This window comes from Aethalodelphis obliquidens, unplaced genomic scaffold (genome assembly GCF_003676395.1).
Source record: "Aethalodelphis obliquidens isolate GAN/ISIS:26980383/991018 unplaced genomic scaffold, ASM367639v1 scaffold9, whole genome shotgun sequence".
In the NCBI taxonomy this organism is placed as follows: domain Eukaryota; kingdom Metazoa; phylum Chordata; class Mammalia; order Artiodactyla; family Delphinidae; genus Aethalodelphis; species Aethalodelphis obliquidens.
Window position 1 is genome coordinate 47,973,065 of NW_020837953.1, and position 17,533 is coordinate 47,990,597.

General features: G+C 40.9%; 1 protein-coding gene, 1 non-coding gene and 1 pseudogene across 9 annotated transcripts in view; 2 read left to right on the plus strand and 1 right to left on the minus strand.

Annotated features, from left to right (window-relative positions):
* Nucleotides 1–17,533, minus strand: part of CAMTA1 (calmodulin binding transcription activator 1) — an 894,875-nt gene that overhangs the window by 807,821 nt on the left and 69,521 nt on the right. The window lies entirely within an intron of this gene.
* Nucleotides 2,605–6,597, plus strand: LOC113622368 (ubiquitin-conjugating enzyme E2 variant 1 pseudogene; annotated as a pseudogene). The gene is made up of 2 exons (XR_003433491.1): nt 2,605–2,654; nt 6,084–6,597. The product of XR_003433491.1 is annotated as a ubiquitin-conjugating enzyme E2 variant 1 pseudogene (transcript).
* Nucleotides 15,448–15,554, plus strand: LOC113622482 (U6 spliceosomal RNA). Its single transcript, XR_003433528.1, has one exon. It is a non-coding gene; the product is annotated as a U6 spliceosomal RNA (small nuclear RNA).

Below are 17,533 nucleotides of genomic sequence, written 5' to 3' on the forward strand. Positions count from 1 at the left end.
CAATATCTAACATTTGAGTTCACCCTGATAAAATCAAATTCCCCAAATACTTCCATATTAAAATATAGACAACTGCCCCAAAGGATTTTATTAAGAGGAACAGAATACTCTTTCTGGTGGCTTAGAGCAATCAATAAGTAAACTCTATAAAGATTTTGTTCCCCCGATTAGGTTTTGTTAAAAAATAACTTGCAGAGCTTCATGCACTAGACACAAGTGTGTTAGCGCCTCAAGGCCACATTTCTAAAAAACGACTTTCTTTTTAAGTTCCAGAGCTACTCAAAAGTAAACTAGCATTTCATTTATCTGGGATGCTCATCTCATGTAAAGTCTGTCACATACGTATTTGTTGCTGGGAGGCATGCAAGCAATTTTGAACACTATAGAAGGAATCGATACCCCATCAAAACAAGGCATATGTTGTTTTAGTAACTGTTATTCAGACCACTTTAGCACGTTTGTAAGAAAAGGCAAGAAGCCAGCAAGTATACCATTAGCCAAGTTTTGTTTTATTAAAATATTTCCTATTAAAAATGAGAAAAAGTATATTCAGATCAAATATATGTACCCCTTCATTATCAAAACACATGTATTTATTAAAAAACTTCTGGACAACAAGAGGAGAATACTTATAGATGCTTCTCGAAATTCTAAATCATTTCTAAAATTCACCGACTCAGAAAAAAAATGTGTTAGCCCAAATTTTCTACTAGCTTAAGCCCTGCCAAAAGTTGCACACACCAGCCTATGCCAACACGATGTGATCCCCAAATAGAAGGAACTGCTCTTTGAGGACCTGAAAGCATTACAACCAACGAAATTCCCACAAATAATTTCACGGAAATGAATATAATCTAAGTAATAAACACAAAACAAACAGAACACTCCCCACCTAGGCACTTAGAAGTTCCAACAATTTGAATAAATTTGTGCCAGTAATGGTAACATTTTAGGTGATTTAAGAAAATCTGTAATATGAAGGATTTCAGCTAATGTTTTCAAATGTGTTTGCTATTTGGGGTGGAAGAAGGGAAGGGCTACCAGGAAGGAGTTTACCACGTCCCTACTATTCAAGGATCCTAGAATATAATTTAATAAGTAATAAGAGGGCTAGAAACAGCCAGGGGCCAGCACAACTGGGGAGCACGGATTCAGCCGCAACAACAAAGAGCTGAGGCCAGAGCCCCTTCGTGGAGGCAGGTATCTGGGACACACATCCTTCTTCCCACAGAAACAGTCTGACACCTGCCTACTTAACCGGAAGTCTGTTGAAGCAACAGTTCTGCTCCAAATTCTAGAGGCTATGGGACCTGAGGAGCTTTTTGCTTTTTCCCGAAGGGCTGGCCCAAGCTGAAATGTAGGAAACAGAACATTCTACTAGCCCCATTCCTGGGCCCCAGACAGAGTGCCTCAAGGACTACGAATGAACTGGATTCATACATACCAATACATGCAAAGATTCAGGGTGTAGGCGGAGGGGGGTTCTTTAACCCAAAACAAATCCTAAGTGGCAGAACTAGCACTTTTACATCAAGGGGTAGAGAAGGAGAGTCCTCTTCAAATGACAAGCAGTAACTGAACTAAACAGGGAATGCTCAAAAACCCTACTAACTCCTAAAACCTTAGGAGCATAACTAGTATACCCTACCCTCAAGCTAAAACCGGAAAGAAAACTGTACCACAGCACTGGTGAGTTATGTTACTGAAATAAGAGACACACCAAGTTTCACTTTCACAAGACCAACAAGTCACTGGAGTTCTAGCAAAGAAGACTTTGCCAGGGAAATTCTCACCCATATTATGTTCTCACTTCCTGACAACTTTTTGTAGGGATATGTTTTCCAACATGCTCAATTTGTACTCTAAGTTTTTGGGGGGTTGTTTTTTGCGCTTTTTGCTTTGGTTTGGTGTTTTTTGTTTATGGTTGTTGGTTTTTGGGTTTGGGGTTTTTTTTATTTTGGGCCAAGGACCAGCCAGCATTTATAAGCAAAGAGAATTGGTTCATTTCTCAACTAAGCAGACATAGAACAAAGAACGTCATTTCTAATACGGTTAAATCATGACAGAAATGCTGCCATTCTCACCTCAAGCATACTACTTTCAAAACACATAGAAGAACCAGAAAGAAATAAAAAAATAAAGAGCCAAGAAAATTCAGAGAGTCAGAGAAGCTACGAGACAGTTGAAGAAACCCATTAAAATAGAGCCCTATATATTTTACTAATTCTTTACAAAATGGCTATTAACTCAACAATATAATGCTCTCTGAAGCAGAAACTAATCTCATCAAGTGTATTCAGAGAGTAAAGGGAGAAATGTCCAGCCAAGTTTATTATAGTGATGAGGCAGAAAAAAATTTTAATCTATAAACATAAATAAATAAATCACCAAAAAAAATAAAAATAAAAAAAAATAAATCACCAAAACGTCACTCAATACAACAGGTAATTCACTAGAATAAAATGCACTTGAGCTAAGTATATCCTTCTGTTAAGTGGGGACTATATTTCTTTTACCCTTTCATGTTAGAATTTGTTAGTTTCTTCAGCATATTAGAAATACTGCCTGGCTGAAAAACCAAGAAAATAAAAGCATTTGGTCTCCATGTTTGTGGCTCCTCCAAGTGGGGCCCAGGGCAGCACAGCCAGCGAGAGGTACCCCGTCCCTGACCCCTTTCCCACAACAGACACCAGCTCTGCCATTTTTTTCAACCTTTCTGAAAATATATTTGCTCTGTCAAGCTTCTCAAAGATAGTCTGTTCTAAAATATGTGCCTGTTTCTCAAAACATTTTATAAATGATACAGCAACATACACCTACAATCAATCATCATATTATTTCCACCACAATCCTCAAAAAGAAAACAAAAGCTAAAACTACAAGTTAAATACCTTTCTACCTAGGACTTTATCCTCAACAATATAATTTTTTCCCTAATAGCTTCAAAGATTTCACAAAAGGAGAAAGCAAGTGGGAGGAAGGGGCTGCCATGAGCACAAGGGAACCCTTAAGAGTGATGGATACACTCATTCTGGTGGAATGGTGATGGCCATGGGGTGTGTGCATGTGCACACTTCTCAAAAGTATGTGCAATTTATTATATGCCAATTATACCTCAAAAAAGCTATTTAAGAATGGGGTCAGAGACTGAAAAACTCTAAATTCACCAAGCATTGGGCAGAGTACTCAAGCACTGTGTAGAAGGCCTCAGGAGTGGAGAAAAAATTAGCCTTAGACTGAGCACTACTGCAGACCCACCTAACAAAGCAAAACCTTAAAGGTTCCAACTGCTTAAAAGTAACCTTAGGTGCATCCCAGAACGAAGTTCAAGAAGAATTAAAGGGTCCTGCTCTCTTAAATCTTGTCTGTCAATCTCCCACCTTTTAATCAGATATGGTTGGGTTTTAGTGAACCATCCTGCTGTTTTCTATTTATTTCCTGTGTTCTTTGTTCCTTTGCACTTCCTTTCTGCCTTCTTTTGGATTAATCAAGTATTTTTAGTTAAAAAAAAATTTTTTTAAAGAATGAGGGGCGGTCAAAAGGCAGGGACTTTGCCCTCTCCCTGCACACTTTAAACCACACAGCCATGCTGTAGCCACCATGCAGAAGAAGCCAAGAGTCACAGGGGAGACAGTGGGAGCCACCTTCCAAGCCACTGAACCAACCAATTCTGGAACCACCTGGTTCTGGTCTTCTTAGGTGAAATAATAAAAGTAATCTCACTGTTTAAAATAAATGCATATAGCACAGGGAGATCAGCTCAGTGCTTTGTGACGACCTAGAGGGGTGGGAGGGAGGCTCAAGAGGGAGGGGATATGGGGATATATGTATGCATATAGCTGATTCACTGTTGTACAGCAGAAACTGACACAACATTGTAAAGCAATTATACTCCAATAAAGATGTATATATAAAAATAAATTAATTAATTAATTAAAACTGGGCAAAGAAACTGGAAAAAAATTTTTAAGTGTGTATGTATATATATTTTTTAAAATTTTAATAAAATAAAATAAATGCATAAACAAATACATAAATATTATAAATTTAAAACGTTTGATACTGATTACTAGCTTTCATATTAGCCGCAAACCTGAAATTACCATAGTTTCTAAACTGAAAATCAAGGCACAGTGTGACAGTTTCTCTAAGAGACTTGAAAATCAGCTTGAGACACACTCCTAGCTTTGCAAATGATATGCAAATTCACCAAATATTCTTAAATTTCTTCCTCAGATTTAGCATTTATATTGTCAACTCTATCACAACTGAGACCCGTTCCTTTCAGGTACTATCCCCACTAGGGAAAAAGAATAATACAATACATGCCAAATTTCCCCAAACACAAATTTATAAGAAATAAAACAAAAGCGAAACAGACCCACCCACTGCTGACTTTATTTCTACATGACCTGTTTTTAAGTTTACTAACCTACAACGCAGTGCTTACTTTAATTGCTCTACTGGCTTCCTACAGTGACAGTCAGAAAGATTAGACTCCAACATTTCCCACTTCCTCTAGTCATTGATTCTCAAGCTTCAGATGAATAAGAATCCCCTATTTAAACCAAGTCATTTGTAAAAATAGTTCTCAAGTCCTTCCCCTAAGAGATTACAGTTTAGTACATCAAAAGAGGAGCTAAACAATCTGCATTAGTAAAACCCCAGGTGAGTCTGACTAGTACAGTCCACAATCCTCACTTCAAGAAAAACTGCCCAGGACTTCCCTGGTGGCACAGTGGTTAAGAATCCACCTGCCAATGCAGAGGACACGGGTTCAAGCTCTGGTCCAGGAAGATCCCACATGCCACGGAGCAACTAAGCCCATGCACCACAACTACTGAGCCTGTGCTCTAGAACCCACGAGCTACAACTACTGAGCCCACACACCACAACTACTTAAGCCCGCACGCCTAGAACCCTCGAGCCACAACTACTGAAGCCCGCGCCTAGAGCCCATGCTCCGCAACAAGAGAAGCCACCGCAATGAGAAGCCCGCGCACCACAACGAAGAGTAGCCCCCCTCACCACAACTAGAGAAAGCCTGCGCGCAGCAATGAAGACCCAAAGCAGCCAAAAATAATTTTATTTATTTACAAAAATATTTAATGTTTTATTTATTTATTTACTTTAAAGAAGAGAAAAGAAAAACTGCTCAGGTGGGTCCACACCATCCTCCAGTCTCCTGGAGGAGAGATGCTCTCTGTTTGCAAGTTCTGTGCAAGAACTTGCACACAAAAAAAGGAAGAGTAATGATTTTCCACTCTGCAGTTCTACTCACTAATTTAACTTAAAGACAAACTCATTCGTTCAACAAATGTATATTGAGCACCTAACCATGGGGCAGGCTCGGTTGCCAGGTGCCCGGGACGTGTGATGAAGAGCAGAGAAGACGTCCCAGCTTTGTCTATCTTAGCCACTGAGGCGAGGATTCAGACACAGAACAAGTCATTTCAAGCACCATGAGCAGAGTGCAGGATGCTACGGAAATACACAGCAAGGGTACCTCATCAATTCTGCTAGGGTGTCAGGCAATTTTCCCTGGGGAAATAATGTTTAGCTGAGATCTGGAAGATGACAAGGTGGAGAGGGACCATATTCTAAGAAGAAGAAAAAACGACACGTAAAAGGCAACGTGGGAGGAAGAACATGAGTGTAGAAGGAACTCGGGGGGAGAACAGAGAACAAGGGGAGAGAGGCCAGGCAGGAGACCGGAGGGGTGACAGACAAGATTACACAGGCCTTGAGGACCATGTTGAGAAGTTGGACGGTATCTTAAGTATACGATGGAAAATTATTCAAGGGATTGAGAAATGGGGTACCATAATCCAACTGGCATTTTTAAAAAACCACTCCGGCATCTGGGCGGAGACTGGGTTGGGAGGGAGCAAGGGTGCAAGTAGGGACAGGGGCCAGGAGATCTCTAGAAGCCGTCTGGGCACAGGTAATTGTGGCCTGGACTGGAGAGGTGGCTGTAAAGAGTGATTTAGACTGGAAATTTATTTGGAAATAGAGCTAGTAGTCTTGGATTCAATACATAAAAGATGAAGGAGGTGTCAAAAATGACCTCTGAGGAGCGACAGCGATGCAAGATGGCAGCCACCACAGGCTCGGACAATTTATGAAAACCGAATATACAGCCTTAAAATAGAATGTGGACCTAAATACCCAGAAGCACCCCCCTGTGTAAGATCTGAAACAAAAATTAATATGAATGGGGTTAATAGTTCTAACGGAGTGGTGGACCCAAGAGCCATACCAGTGCTAACAAAATGGCAGAATTCCTATAGCTTCACAGTTGTCCCGCAAGAGCTTCAGCGCCTAATGATGTCCAAACAAAATATGAAACTCCCTCGGCCTCCTGATGGACGGTGTTACAGCAATTAATCGAAAAGAAAAACCACAGGCCCTCCCCCACCCCCCATTCGATTTAAGCAGTCTTCGTTTTCCACGGTAGTAAATTTTCTAGATACGTCTTGTAGACCTCAAAGTACTGAAAAGGAAGCTCCCATTCAAAGGCAGTTTATCTTAAGATACTGTAAATGATACTAATTTTTTGTCCAGTTGAAATATATAAGTTGTGCTGTAACAAAAAAAGAAAAAATGACCTCTGAGAGGAAAAAAATAGTAACTCTAGATTGGAGAAAACTGATAAGCACTGCCTCAGCCAGGTGATGGAGGTTAAGAGCATCACAGTGAGAAGTCCTGTTGATAGCAGGCACCCCTGATAAGATGAGACGAGAAGGGCTCTGCACCTTCAAGGTCTTCCTTCCCAAAACCCATAATCCCAGCCTAATCACAAGCAAAACAGCAGACGAACCCAAACTGAAGGACATCAACAAATACCTGATCTGTCAAGGTCACCAAAAACAAGGGAAGTCTGAGAAACTGTCACAGTCCAGAGGAGCCTGAGGAGACATGATGACTAAATGTCAGGTGGCCTCCTGGATGGGGTCCTGGAGCAGAAAAGGACATCAGGGGAAAACTAAGGAAATATGAAGAATGTGTGGAGTTTAGCTTATAATCCTATATCAGTACTGGTTACTGGCTGGGATGAACGTACCACTCTAATGTTATTAGGGGACACTGGGTGTGTGGTACACAGGAACTCTGTAATATTCTTGCAACTTTCCTGTAAATCTAAAACTACTCTAAATGTAAAAGTTTATCTTAAAACTGGCCCCCTGGTCTGACTTAAGCACCTGGGAGGTGCCCTTTATTGAGACAGGAGAGACAGACGGGAAGACCACAAGCTCATTTCAGACACATGAAACAGGACAAGATCCTGCACTGGAGGAATCAGATACCAGGTGGGCAGCTCTGGTGGGGCCCTCGGCAGAGAGAGCTGAGCTCAAAACAAATGCAGGAGCCCTCGGCAGGCTGAAACTATGGGAGTGGGCAGGGTCACTGAGAGCAAAAGTGGATATCAGGAGGTGAAGGGCCTCGGCTGCTTCCTGAGAAATATCCACGTTTACCAGTCACACAAGAAGAAGGTCTAGTCTCAAGCCCTGAGGAAATCCCACCTTAGGTGCTGGTAGAAGAGAGCAAGATGGAACATCCAACACGGGGCAGAAGAACCCAGGGGTGCATATGCCAACCCAGAGGCCAAGGGAAAAGCACGGTCAACCTGTGTGAATATGTCTGAGAAATCAAGTAAGCCCTGGAAAATGCTCCTTATCTTTAACAATTCTGAGATCACTAGTGATCTATGAAAGAGCTTTCAGAAGAAGAATGGGAATTAAATTCAGACTGGAATAGCTGAGTAAGAGGTGAAAAAAATGAGGAAAAACTCTTACAAGAAGTCTGGCTCTCAGATTTGCACACCCATGGTCACAGCAACATTACTCACAACACCTAAAGGTGGAGGCAACCTAGGTGTCTATCGATGGATGAATGGATAAACAGTGTGGTATATACATAATGAAATATTATTCAGCCTTTAAAAAGGAAGGAAATGACATGTGGATGAATCTTGAGGACATTATGCTAAGAGAAATAAGCCAGTCACAAAAAGACAAACGCTGTACAATCCCACTTATATGAGGCACTTAGAGTTATCACATTCAGAGAGACAGGAAGTAGCAAGGTGTCTGCCAGGGCTGGAGGGAGAAGGGAACAGGGAGTTAGTTGCACAACAGTGTGAATTTATTTAATGCCAAGGAACTGTATACTTTAAAATAGTTAAGATGGTAAATTTTACGTTATATACATCTTAGCACAATTAAAACTTTTTAAAAAGGAGTCTGAGTCTCAGAATGTTAAATTCATATCAAGCTATGATGATTTACAATGAAAAATATTTGAAGCTGGATACTTTAACCTAGATCAGCACTTTCCAAACACGTCCCTAATGATGTGTGTCACAACACACACAAGTCACAGATGTTGATCCCCTCATGCTCTGCAAGGGGGCCTGGGCCACCCAGACCCCGGACCAGTGGTCTCTGATCTCAAGAGTACTCATCCATTAATCCCATATGCCTTATAAATACTTTTATTTTTGATGTGTTCTAAGATGTGAGAAAAGCTGAGAAACAATGGCTAAAGAAATGAAAATTACAGATTATTTCAATTCTATTTTCAGTGGCAAGAAAAGCTGCTTTAAATTAGTTTTCTTCATCAACCCACAACTTCTGCTGCCAAAAGGAAAAAAAAAAGAAAGAAAGATTGTCACCTAAACTTAGAGAAACAAATGAACCTCTACTACAAAGCCAAACCTCACTTCTGCTAGATTTTTAAGGATAGAATAGGAGCAACAATTTTCTCTTCACACTAAGTCAGATCAACAAAAACTAAATCAATGTGTAAGGGACAAAAAAAGAAAAAGGAAAGAACAATGTGATACTTGATGCAAGCATAAGATAAGCAGATCAATGAACAGAGAGCATCCAGATACAAAACCGTGTATTTGTGGAAATTTAGCACAAGGTAAAGGCAACATTTCAAATCAGTAGGAAAGGATCAATGATTCAATAATAAGCATCTATTTGGGGAGAAAAAAGAAATAAGAAGCTCTACCTCACTCTGCCAATATATACAAAATGTCTATGTGTATTAAACATCTAAGGATAAAAATTCAAAACAAAGAAGAAAATCCAGGGAGAATAATTAATAACTGGGGTAAGGAAACCTTTCCTAGGTATGCTGTCAAGGCCAGAAAGAGTCAAAGTTTGAAGGCGTGACTCACAGGACTGGCGTGAGGACGCAACGAAGACAATTAAGACTGAAATATAGGGCTTCCCTGGTGGCGCAGTGGTTGAGAATCTGCCTGCTAATGCAGGGGACGCGGGTTCGAGCCCTGGTCTGGGAGGATCCCACATGCCACGGAGCAACTAGGCCCGTGAGCCACAAGTACTGAACCTGCGCTCTAGAGCCTGTGCTCTGCAACAAGAGAGGCCGCAATAGTGAGAGGCCCGCGCACCGCGATGAAGAGTGGCCCCCGCTTGCCACAACTAGAGAAAGCCCTTGCACAGAAACGAAGACCCAACACAGCAAAAATTAATTAATTAATTAATAAACTCCTACCTCCAACATCTAAAAAAAAGAACTGTTTAAAAAATAAAAAAGACTGAAATATAGGTTTCTAGCCAGGAAAAAATTATACATACACACTTTTTTAAGAAAAACACATAGAAATCAGAAATAAAAAGGGTGAAGAATCTACGAGAAAAAAGAACAAAAGAATGAACAGACAACTCAAAAAAGTAACACACGTGGCCAAAACATGTTAAATCTCAGGAGCACACAAAGAAATGCAAATTAAAAGAAGACATAGGGCTTCCCTGGTGGTGCAGTGGTTGAGAGTCCGCCTGCCGATGCAGGGGACGCAGGTTCGTGCCCCGGTCCGGGAACATCCCACATGCCGCAAAGCGGCTGGGCCCGTGAGCCATGGCCGCTGAGCCTGCGCGTCCGGAGCCTGTGCTCCACAACGGGAGAGGCCACAACAGTGAGAGGCCCACATACCGCAAAAAAAAATTTTTTAAAAAGACATAGTTTTTTCACCCACTGGACTAAGAAAGATTTAAAAAACTGATAATCCCTAGTGTTGGTTAGAGTTTAGGGAGCCGAACATTCTCATATTCAGCTACCGAGAGTACAGATCAGTGCCTCTCTAGAGGGAATATGGCAAGTGCTTGTGCTCTTTGGTGAGCAGCTATGTCGGCAGGCCCTAAGAAAATAACTGGAGAGGTGTGCAGAATACTGGGTAAGCAATAAGGGACTGGTTAACAATTTTTATAGAAACTCCATGCTCTGCAAGTTATGTACATCCACCTCCACACATATGCACTGGCATGCAAGATGACCACAACAGATTTTGGCATTGGGAGAAAAACAGAGAAGAGGTATCTGTGATTCCTTGGGGGGGGGGGGGGGGGGCCCGCGGAGGGGAGTGACACACACACATACCATACACACACACTCCACACATACATACACACACATGTACACACATATACATACACATACAGACACACACCACTTTAAGGCAGTATAATGCTTAAAGCAAGACAGGCTGGAAAAGAACTTCAATATATAAATCAATATATAATTCCAATTTGATTTGATTTTAAAATTACTAAAAACAGTCACCTCTCAATTGGGTAATGCCTGGAAGGATGAGTAGATCTGTAAATTATATTAATACAACTGAGAAACAAAGAGTGGACAAAACTAATGCCATGAAACAAAGCTAACTCAAAGAATTCCAAATATAATTGGATAATTAAATCCTTTCAAAGAAAATATAATTGCAATTTGAATTGGGGATATCAGTACTAATATCCCTACAACATGCAGACCTTCCCTACAATAAATCTTCATCTACAACTAATCTCCTTTGGGTCCCTCAGTGTGGGATAATAGTAAGTATATACTAGTCTCTGGGCCCAGTTCCTGGCAGAGAACTCCTAAAACCCTGGTAATTTCCTAAGTGTTAAGAACATCTTTTGTTCCCATATTTGGTCTTTGACCTGTCCCTGACACAGGGCTCCTGGAACCCTTGTAAATTCAAAGTGATAAAAGCACTAAGAGCATCTTTTGTTCTAGTGAGGCCACCTGTTGTGGGGGGGGGTGGAGGCAGGAGAGGGGGCCCTCCAGGATGGCTCTGGGTGGGGGCTGGTCGCCAGAAAGACCAAGCCACAAAAAGAAGCTTGGAATTTTCAGCCCCGCCCCCCATTCTTCAGAGAGGGAGGGAGGCTGGAAAGGGAATTAATAATTGATCAAGAGGAAGCCTCCATAAAGCCCCAATAGCACCGGATTCAGAAAGCTTCCAGATTGTGGATGTGAACACATCCACACTGGGAGAGTGACACACCCCAACTCCACAGGGACAGACACTCCTGCACTCAGGACCCTCCCAAGACCTCGGCCTATGTATCTCTTCGTCTGGGTGTTCATCTGTGCCCTTTAATAAAGTGGTAGTAAGTAAGTACTTCCCTGAGTTCTGTGAGTGACTCTAGCAAATTAATTGAACCTGAGGGAGGGGGTCATGGAACCTCCGGTCAGCAGCACAGGTGACAACCTGGACTTGCGACTGGCATCTGAAGTGGGTAAATAGACTTTTTTTCCTACAATGCACTTGGCAACTCATTTTATTTTTATCCTCCCCTTTAGAAATTAAGCTCCCTGCAGACAGGCTTTTTTTTGTTTTTTCTATTCCAGGAGTTTAGAAACTGCCTGGCACAGAGACACTCGTGTATTTGTTGGGTTAATGATGGCCTCCTCTCCTCTCTGTGGTCTCTCCCTCCCAGCACAGGTCGCTCACACCTACCAACCTGCTCTAGACGCCGGCCCAGCCTCCAGCCCGGCTCCTCTCGGAGGCAAAGGCACAGAGCCGCTGTTGTCTGCCCTCTGCCACCCTCAGCGCACCCTGCCCTCCAGCCACCCTGCCTCTCCCACTCCTTCAGACGTGCCAGCCTCTTCACCCCGGAGAGCCTTCCCGCAAGCCTGCCTCTGTCCACAACACTCCCCTCCCTGACCACTGATCTCTCTAACCCTCCCATCCCTCCCGTCACAAGAAGTTCACTTCCTGGGAGTCTTTCCCTGGTTTCTGATCTATATTAGGTCCTCTGCTCTTGAACAACCTTTCACAACCTTCATTTTGTAAATACATACTTATTCTTACAATTATCTGCTTAATGGCTGTTTCCCTTTAAAGGCAAACTGTGTCTTGATGACCACGCTATACGTCCCCAGGGACTGGAACAGTGTCTGAAAAAAGGAGCTCAACTGACCAACTGAATGGCTGGCTGTCCTACTAGACCACAGACTCGGCAAAAGCAAGTTCAACGTCTATTTTGTCCTCTCTTATGTATCTGGTGACAAATACGCTGTCTGGCACAGAGAGAATGTTTAACATTTATTAAATAAATGCTGAACGAATACAGGGGTTAGGGACACCATAATCCTATTCCTGAGGAGAGGAAAAAAAAAAAAAAAACTGCTACCACCTTGACATCCTGTTACACAGAGCCTTCCTTCCGGATGATCTTACTTAGGTGTGTTCCTCCACAGCATCCTCCTACAGCCCAGGCGTCTTCACCCACATGTGCAGCATCCCCTTCGCTCAGCTCCTGCCGTGCGGGCCGCCTCCCAGGCCTCTGGAGACGGCAACACACACAGCCCAGCACCCCCCCGCAGCTTCCCCCAGGGCGCCTCCAGTGAGACGTCTCCCCACGAGGCACCTTCCTCCCGCACAGGAGAGTGGCTTATGGCAAGTTCCAGAGGGCGGCTTTCCATCAAGTTCCACCAGTGTGACACCACCACGACTTCTCCGCCTTGCAGTAAGCCTCACATCACAGCCTGCCCTGGGGACGAGGCCTGGGTGTCAGCCCTGGGCAGGGTGGGACTCTTCCTTGGGGGCTCTACCTCAGCTCTAGAGGATGCAGCTTATATCCTTTAGAGTTCTCTTCACTTTTTATGAGCCTATCCCTCATTACTTCCATTCCCTGTTATGGTGAAAAATGTTCATTTCTTTAAAAATTATGTTTTATATCAGCAAAACGAAAAGACAACCTACTGAGTGGGAAAAAATATTTGCAAGTAATATGACTGATAAGGGATTAATACCCCAAATATATAAACAGCTCATACAACTCAACATCAAAAGAACAAACAACCCGATTTTAAATGTTCATATTAGGGCTTCCCTGGTAGCGCAGTGGTTGAGAGTCTGCCTGCCGATGCAGGGGACGAGGGTTCGTGCCCCGGTCCAGGAAGATCCCACATGCCGCGGAGCGCCTGGGCCCCTGAGCCATGGCTGCTGAGCCTGCGCGTCCAGAGCCTGTGCTCCACAACGGGAGAGGCCACAACAGTGAGAGGCCCGCGTACCGCAAAAACATAAAATGTTCATATTAAACTTTTTCCTTCAATTTACTCTTTTTTTTTTTCTCCTGCTTTGATCCAGACTGATACAGATTTGGAATTAATGTGTGTAGTGTAAGGGTCGCATTTCTTTCCCCTTCCCTACATGAGTATCTAACTAACTAAACACATTTATTGAAAAGACTGTTCTTTCTCTGCCATCCTGCAGAGCCTCCTGTGCGATAAATCAGGTGTCCAGATACGAATGGATCTGTGTCTGGACTATTTTGCTTGGTTGGTCAACTTGTCTAGCCTTTTACTAAAACCATATTATTTTAATGACTATAGCTTTACAGTAAGTCTTGCTACCCAGTATAGTAAGTCTGCTCAGTTTGTTGTTCTTCAAAATTATTTTGGCCATCCCTGCTGTCTGCACTCCTATGTTAACATCAGTTTGTCAAGTCCATCAAGAAAACATCTGCTGGCATTCTGATTAGTACTATACTGAAGGCATAGTTGAATTTGGGAAGAATCAGCATCTTACAACACTGATTCTTCTAATCCATTAACATGGTATATCCATCTATTGATTTAGACCTTTAACTTCTCTCAGTGTTTATTTTTTCCCTGTATAGATGCCTTACATTTCTTTACATTTATTCTGAAAAATCTGACTGTGTATGTTACTACAAACGATATTTTTATTTCACTTTCTATTTGTTGTTGATACACAAAACTGCAATTGTGTCCAGAGTTACTTTGAATCTTGCAACCTTATTTATTAATTACAATAAGTTACAAGGAGATTTTTTTTTCTACATACACAATCATGTCATCTACAAAAACAGTTATATTCATTCCTTTCTGATCCTTGTACCTTTTATTTTTCTTGTCATATTGAACTAGGTAGGGTCTCTAAATAAAATAATAAAGTAGTGGTAATGGTGAAAATAACTTTTTTTTTTTTTTTTTTGTGGTACACAGGGCTCTCACTGCTGTGGCCTTTCCCGTTGCGGAGCACAGGCTCCGGACGTGCAGGCTCAGCAGCCACGGCTCACAGGCCCAGCCGCTCCGCAGCATGTGGGACCTTCCCAAACCAGGGCACGAACCCGTGTCCCCTGCATCGGCAGGCGGACTCTCAACCACTGTGCCACCAGGGAAGCCCGAAAATAACTTATTTCTATTCCCAGTCTCAGGAGGAAAACTTTCAACACTTCACCATTAAACATGATGTCTGCTATAGGATTTTTCTAAGTAATCTCTATCAAATTAAGGAATTTACCTTTTACTCATAATGTCTTAAGGGATTTCGTTTTGAACAGATGCTGAATTTTACCAAAGGCAATTTTTACATTGATTGACATTATCACATTATTTTTCTGCTTTACCCTATTAACTCAGTGATTTCTACTGATTGATTTTTCAAATAGTAAACCTATCTTTGTAATAAGTCTGATGCTCTGATTTAAATCTTTTGAAATCTGTCAACACTTGCTTTATAGATCAGCAATTTTTATAAATGTTCCATGTGTATATAAAAAGCATGTATAATAGTTATTGGGTGCAGTGTCCTATTTATTTCATATTTCATTTTATTCTGTATTTCATTTTCAATATTTGTTATTTTCAATCTCCTAGGTCTCTCCTACTGTATCTAATCTACTGGCAAACCCACTGTGGCCTCAATTAGGTCAAGACTGTTAGGTGTGTTATTGAGATCATCAAGTGATTCTTTGTTTATTCAATCAGTTAATTAAGTGTATTAAGACTTCCCACTATGATTGTGGATGTGTCTATTCTTTGTTAGTTTTGCCAATTTTTCCTTTCTGTATTTTGAGGCCATGTTTTTAGGCACGTACAGATGTAGAACTATTGAACTGAGTATTTTATCATTATGAAATGTCTCTCTTTATCTCTAATAATGCTTTTCTGCCCTAAATTCCACTTTATTAACATAGGTACACCAGTTTTCTTTCGGTTAGTGTTTGAGTGATATGTCTTTTTCTAGCATTTTACTTTCCTTCCACTTTTATGCATCCTTGCAAGCAGGACAGAGTTGTGATCCACCATTTTTTTTAATCTCTCAATCTTTGTCTTTTAATTGAAATTTTTAGTTCATTTTTATTTATCAACCATATAATTACTGTGCTCGCTTCGGCGGCACATATACTGAAATTGGAACAATACAGAGAAGATTAGCATGGCTCCTGCGCAAGGATGACACGCAAGTTCGTGAAGCGTTCCATATTTTAAAAAATAAATAAATAATAATATAATTACTGATATCCTGAGTGTAAATCTATCATCCTACCGTTTGCTTCCTATTATTCCCACAAACTCTATGTTCCTTTTCTGTCTTCTTTTGGATTAATCAAGTTTCCTTGGGCTACTACTACTACTATTACTCCTCCTCCTCCTCCTCCTCCTCCTCTATATTTCCTCTCCATTAGCTAGTAGGTATATATTCTTTTAATGTTCTTTTAATGAATATCCTAGAGATTACAATATGCGTCCTTGACTTATCAAAGTCTCAAGTAGATTAATAATTTTACTACTTCCTGGACAATGCAAAGACCACAGGATACTAACCCTATTTACATCCCCACAACTCATATGCTATTATTAAAATTTTTAATTCCATACATATTTTAAACCACACAAGACATTATTATTGTTTCATATATCAACATTCATTTGCATTTACCCTCTCTTTGGTCTTCACCTTTTCCTACATCTTAAAGCTGCCAGCCAGGATCATTTCCCTTCTGCCCAAAGAAGAATCTTTATTAGTACTCCCCTTTAGTGCAGGCCTGGTGTATATTAATTTTTTCCATTTTGTTGATCTAAAAGGATGATATTTTTGCCTTCCCTTTTGCAGGATGTTTTGCTGGGTATAGAATTCCAGTCTGGCAGTTTACCTTCTTGAAAATACTGTTTACATTTTGAAAATACTGTTCCATTGTCTTCTGACTTCTGTTGCTTGTGTTGAGAAATCAGCTGTCAGCCTTACTGCTCTTCTGAATGTAATACGTAATTTTTCTCTAGGTATTTAAGATTCTCTCATTATCTTTGGTTTTCAGCAATCTTATGTTTCAGTGAAATTTTATTTGAATTTATCTGGTGCAGGGTCTACAGTATTTCTTGATTTGAGAGGCTTGTCTGTTATAGAGAATTCTCAGCCATTATCTCTACAAGTATTGCTTCTGTACTATTCCTCCTTCCTTTCCTACTCAGATTTCAATTACACATTGTTAAATATTTTCACTGAATCCCATGTCTCTTAGAATCTTTTATGTATTTCCCATCATTTTTCTCTCCATATTTTATCATTCTGAATATTTATTTTCAATTTATTACTATACAAATCTACTGTTAAACCCAACCATTGAGATCTTAATCTCAATTAATTCAGTTATAGACCTTCAATTCTAGAATTTACGTTTTGTTCTTTTTTTTTTTTAAGTTCTAGTTCCCCGATTCTTAATCTTATCTTTTATTTCTTTAAACATATAACATACTATGTGATGGTATTTAATTACTCTATTATCTGGATCGCTGACAATCCATTGGCATAGTCTGCTGTTCCTCTTAATTTTCTGTCAAATTGTCCTAAATTCTCATCTAGTGGGTAAGTACCAGACACTGTAAATAAATCTAGAGATCATTTGAGGCTCTGGGTGATGTTATCTTCTTCCAGAAAAAATTCACATTTGGTGCTGTCAAGATCACCTTGATCTAATCAAGGACCGAGGGGATCTGAAATTCAACTTCAGTACTTCTCAGAGATCACTGTTCCCAGGATACAGGCCTTTGGGACTCAAAGCCTAAGGAGTTTTCCAGGGCCCCTTCCTCCCTGACTTATACCAAACTCCAAATTTTGTCCCCCGCTCTCCAGTTCCTTAAATCTATCAAAATCTCCTCAGCTTTCCAACTTCTCATTTGCTTGCTTCTTCTTGAATCAGCAGATCGATCCTCCAGGGCAAAAGTGGATGCAAATCTGGTCTTGCATCTATGAGCTTCCTTACTTCCCCAGATCTCAAGTCCACAAATCTTCACTGTTTTGTTACCTCTATTACCTTCACACAAATTTTGTTTTAAATTTTGTCCAGCTTTTCTACTTGCAGGAAAGAGGGCCCAACCACTCTGTCTACCATTAGCAAAAATTTCCCCACTCCCATATTTTCTATCTTTGTGGGTTTATATTTTGTGATTCTTTTCTGTCATTTTACCA